Genomic DNA, 6,000 nt, shown 5'->3' with positions numbered 1-6,000 from the left:
TTTTCAGTAAAGTCGTTCATTAGGAAATTTTTGGAGATGTCAGGTACTAATGTTTTCTGGGACAGACACGTGTGATTATTAGGGATAGCCCCGCCTCGTATAGATATTTTCGTCTGGCAGGTCGTTCATCAAAGATTGGCGGTGAAAGAGGAGTTGTTGAAGTGTGGAGTCGCAAAGATCGTGGATACATTTTGTCCGTTGTGTGGCAAGTTCTTGGAGTCTGTTACTCATTTATTTGTGCATTATAAGGTGGTTTGGGGCTTATGGTCTAGATTCCTGTATATTTGGAACGTTTCTTCTGTTGTTTTGGAGAGTCCAAATATTCTGATCTTTGGTTGGATAGATTTAGTTCTGCGATCCATGATTTGGACGTTCATTCCTAGGGCGATAATGTGGTCGGTTTGGAAATGTAGTAATAAAATTATTTTTGAAAAATGCAAGTTGGACTCAACTTTGTTGTTTTTTCTGGTGAGGTATAGGCTTAAAACCTGGTTTATAGTTAGATTTCCGAATATGGTTATCCTTTTGATTCTCTTGTGGGTGATCCAAAAGTAGCAGATTTTGCCGTGAGTACTAAGAATGGCAGTTCTTCCTTGGAGCGTTGGTGTCTTCCTCTTTTGGGCTTTTTCAAACTAAATGTGGACGGTGCTATGGTAAATAGGTGGTTAAGAGGAGGCATTGGCGGCTTGTTAAGGGATAGTGATGGTGTGATGTTCGGGTGATCCAAAAGTAGCAGATTTTGCCGTGAGTACTAAGAATGGCAGTTCTTCCTTGGAGCGTTGGTGTCTTCCTCTTTTGGGCTTTTTCAAACTAAATGTGGACGGTGCTATGGTAAATAGGTGGTTAAGAGGAGGCATTGGCGGCTTGTTAAGGGATAGTGATGGTGTGATGTTCGATTTATTCTCAGAGAGCGTTGGGGCCTCCTATCCTAGCTGAACTATTGGCAATTAAAGGGGTCTGCTATTATTTGTGGAGTCCAGTTGTGATTCAAGGCGAAGGATCATTCTATAATCGGATTGTTCTACTACTTTGGAGTGGATTAAAAATCCGGGTCGCTGCACTTCGTTGTTCGAGTTATTGGTGAAAGACATTGCTACTACAGTGGTTGAACATGAAGTTATAGTTAGGCATATTTTGAGATTCGCTAATTGGGAGGCGGATGGGTTAGCTAAGGCTGGAATTGGATGATATTGTGTTATAGGTCGGGGGATTTATAGTTCTAGGGTTTATGTTGGTTGTTGTAGTGTATTTTATGTTTTTGTTCGGGTTATGTATTCTAGTGGGTATTGTTTGTTTGTACTGGTTTTGTTATAAGATTCATTAATAAATTTTGAGACACTATTTTCCTCCATCCAATGTCCGTCAAGTTACAAATGTAGTTTGAAGGTTATGAAGGGTTTTTTTTAACGAGGCCTCCCATATTTTTAACAAAAAATTGTTAGGTCATCTCACATGAAATTATTGTGTAATATATTGTGTTTGTTTCTAAATATGTTTGGAATTCTTTCAACTAATTTTAATTTTTGTCTTTTTACCAGCAGTGGTTTCTAAATAGGTTTGGAATTCTTTCAACTAATTTTAATTTTTGTCTTTTTACCAGTAGTGGTTTCTAGGCGATGAAATGTACATCCAATTCGGTATATGATAATGTTGGTTATTTATTTTACTGATCTTTATAATTGCTATTGTATTCTGCATATCAGTAATTAACATGGTTTTGCTTTGATTTGGGGGGTTTTTTGTGGCAACAAATTGATTTTTAATATTGCTTGCTAAAGAGTTTCTAAAATATTTAAAAGACGTCATTTTTAATCAATCTCCTATATTGCAACATATAGAAACTGTAAACTATGTGGCTGATGTTACCGCTGACATGGAATTTTGTAGATCACGCTTGAGAAAGCTGTTTTAGAGCAAATTAGTAGCTGTTATGAGCTTCAATGTGAATATATATTGCCTGGCAGCCGGGATAGAAACTTCTTTGAATTGGGAATGGATGGTTTGTTAAGAAGAGCACTGACAGCGCATTTTGGTAACGTGACATCTTCTATGGGAAGGTGGAGAATGAGACTTGAAGTTCCTAGAGTTGAAGTTTCTGAGATGCTTCCTCTTGCAAGACTCTTGTCTCGAAGTATAGATCATGTTTTCATTTCTAGATCAAAGGTTGTTTTTTTGTTTATTTACTGAAATATATTATATTCAATTTTCTCAAGGCAGCTCATATGCTCATTAGAAGCCACCCCAACTATTTTGCTGGAAGCCTGGAAGCATTTTGGTAGTTGCATAATAGTTTATTCTTATGAATTGTGCCTACTTCATCCTAACCAAGTTCTTCAAAATGAAAAATAGAGTGCAAATGGTTTCAATCGTCATTAGAATTCTCTATTGTTGTTTTTTCTTTTCATTATTGGAGATCACTCTAGAGTATTTAATCCTTTCAATTAAAAATCTTCATGTTTCTTCATATTATCTCCATGATCTTTTCATTCAAAGTTTTCCATCAGTGGGAGTATATACTGAGGGTCTTTAGGGCTTGCTTGAGGTACTTGGTCAATACCTGATTCCAGAAACTTCTATGACATGTATGCATATAGAACGCACCAAAGTTCACTTCTTGTACTTTTCCTATGCTTTTGATAGTTCTTTAAATTTTTAGGTAATTCGAGGACATTATACTCCATAAAATGAAGTTGTTCTTGAAGACTTGAGTCTTCTAGGTTTTGTTGAACTTAAAGGACGCTGGCATGGTTCTCTTAATGCAAGTGGCGGAGGCAACAGAGAAACAATGGTATGCATTTTCCATGTGCATGAGTAATTTTTAAAAATATTTGTTTATCGAACATGAATTATTAGAGCCGCTGTTAAGGTTAGTGTATAATCATGGGATTGAATTGCAATAGTTGTGTGAAATAGTCAGAATTTCTTGTTGCAAAGATTAATAAAATTGGATCTTTGATGCATATCTATAGTTCTTTGAATTGGAAAAGCCAAGTTTTTATTTGTTCATGATAATATGCAAGAATCAAGACTTAAATCCTCTTTATAACTATTATCTTAGGAACTATAAAATATGAATATTGCTGGTGTTTTTTTCAAGGTTATGGCCAAACACTCCTAAAACAACACACAGGAAGTCGATCTCAAGCACAAAAGTATATCCAGTTTTTGTGAATCATGATCTCAAACACAAGGCTACTATCGGGGACCTTCTCTTTGTCTGTTTTTTTTGGGTACCTGAACTTCATAAAGAGATCTTAAATTTCATATTCAATTTGCATATTTTGGAAGAAAGATTGCTATTAGATTTGGCTTGAAATTGTCAAATTTAGTAAGTTTGGCAAGTTGGAAATTTCATCTTGGTTGGTGGCCAACTTATTGGAAAATTCATCTTGGTTGGTGGCCAACTCATTGGAAAATTCCTTGGTAGGTGACTAACTTATTTTTCATATTTGGTCCCTAAAATATTAGGTTATTTATAAGTTTAGTCCTTAAAACTCAACTATAAATAGGCCTAAGTATTTCCATTAGAAATCATCCCAAAACAAGTTCTCTCTTCCTCTTGTTTTATTCATTATCTCATTTTGGGAATTTTAAATAATTCCATTTGTTGTAATATTTGTTGATAGTGAAGTTATCATCTGGTATGGTGCCCAATGAGTATACGATATTCTCGTCGAACCTCGTAAATTTAGTGCGTTCTCTCCTTTATTATTATTTTATTCGATTTTTCCATTGTGTTTCAATATTCAATAGTTTGACAGGTTTATCCGTTGTGCAACCTTTGGTGGTTTTGATCTTGACATTTTAGGTCAATTTTGAAACTACGTTCGTGTGGGAAATAATTCGGTTTCCCCAACAGTTGGCATCAGAGCTTCGGTTGAGGTTATCTTGGTAGTTCCGTTGATGAAAATATACAGTTTGTGATATTGAATATTGTTCGTTAGAATTAAAATGCCAAAATACGGATCAGTTGAGACATCAAGCTCTTCATCTAGAGCGGTGAGGAGGGTGATGTCAAATGTAAATTTCTCGATAGAGTTGTTCGATGGATCCGATCATTTTGGCATGTGGAAAGAGGAGGTGTTATATGTTTTATTCAAACAAGGTTTAGATATCGCCATTGAGGAAGAAAAGCCCGAATATATAGAGGAGAAAGAATGGGGAACAATAAATCATTTGGCGTGCAGTACGATTCGATCTTGTTTTTCCAGGGAATAGAAGTATGGCTACAAGAACGAGACTTCTACAAGCAAGATGTGGAAAGCATTGGAGGAAAAATTCCTAAAGAAAAGCTCTCAAAATCGTCTCCACATGAAGAAAAGATTGTTCAGATTTGATTATTAACCATGCACCAGTATGAATGAACACATCACTGCGTTCAATGAGCTGGTGACAGACTTATTGGGCATGAATGAAACCTTCAAAGATGAATAATTGGCTTTGATGTTGTTGCCATCTCTTCCAGATGAATTTGAGCACCTTGAGACAATGTTACTTCATGGTAAGGATAATGTTACCCTTAAATATGTAACTAATGCTTTGTATAGTTATGAGCTCAGGAAGAAAACCAAGAAGGAGAGCAAGTATGAAGCAGCGGAAGCCATGGTGGCAAGAGGTCGCTCGAAAAGTTAAAAGCCAAAGTGAAGAGGGAGATCAAAGTCGAAGTCCAGACTGGGAAAAGATGAATGTGTCTTTTGGCATGAGAAAGGCCATTGGAAGAAAAAGATTGTCCGAAGCTGAAGAAGAAGTGAAAAGCTGCTCTAGATGCATGTGTTGCAGAGCATGATGCAAATGACTCTGACATATCATTGGTTGCTTTATCAACAACATTCCATTTAGATGAATGGATATTAGATTTGGGTTGTACCTATCATATGTCCCCTAATCGGGAGTGGTTCTCCAATTTAGTAGAACTAAATGCAAGAGTTGTTTATATGGGCAATGATAATGCCTGCAAAACTATTGGGATAGATTCAATTCGATTGAAGAATCAAGATGGATCAACCAGAGTTCTAACTGATGTATGATACGTGCCCAGTTTGAAGAAAAATCTCATCTCGTTGGGAGCCTTGGAATCCAAAGGCTCAGTAGTCATTATAAGAGATGGAGTTTTAAAAGTCACATCTGGCACACTTGTGATGATGAAGGGCATCAGGAAAAATAATTTGTATTACTACCGAGGTAGTACAATTATTGGAGCAGTTGCAGCAGCTTCCGGAGGCGATGATTTGGACGCAACCCAGTTGTGGCATATCCGGTTGGGACATGCTGGAGAGAAATCCTTGCAAATTCTGGCAAAGAAATGATTGTTGAAAAGTACAAAGGCTTGCAAATTGAACTTTTGTGAGCATTGTGTTCTGGGAAAGAAGAAGAGAGTGAAGTTTGACACCACTATACATAATACAAAAGGTATTGTGGATTATATTCACTCAGATGTATGGGGTCCTTCAAAGACATCGTCTTTGGGAGGAAATCATTATTTTGTAACTTTTATAGATGACTTTTCCATAAGAGTTTGGGTGTATCCGATGAAGTCTAAAGATGAAATGCTTCGAATTTTCCTGAAATGGAAAAATATGATCGAGAACAAGACTGGTAGAAAGATCAAACGTCTTAGGACGGACAATGGAGGGGAATATAAAAGTGACCCATTCTTTGACGTTTGCCATGAGTATGGTATTGTTCGACACTTCACTGTTAAAAATACACCACAACAGAATGGGGTGGCAGAGCGTATGAATCGAACACTATTGGATAAAGTTTGATGTATGTTATCTAATTCTGGGTTAGGAAAGGCATTTTGGGCTGAGGCTGTGACATATGCTGGCCATCTCATCAATCGTCTGCCATCATCAGCGATAGAATGAAAAACACCATTGGAGGTATGGTTTGGAAAACCTGCTACTGATTATGATTCCTTACATGTATTTGAATCCACTACTTATTATCATGTGAAGGAATCCAAGCTTGATCCAACAGCAAAGAAGGCTCTCTTTATGG

This window comes from Hibiscus syriacus, unplaced genomic scaffold, assembly GCF_006381635.1.
Source record: "Hibiscus syriacus cultivar Baekdansim isolate YM2019G1 unplaced genomic scaffold, ASM638163v2 tig00002880_pilon, whole genome shotgun sequence".
NCBI classification, from domain to species: domain Eukaryota; kingdom Viridiplantae; phylum Streptophyta; class Magnoliopsida; order Malvales; family Malvaceae; genus Hibiscus; species Hibiscus syriacus.
The sequence above is the reverse complement of the archived record's forward strand: the minus strand, read 5'-3'. Positions refer to the sequence as shown.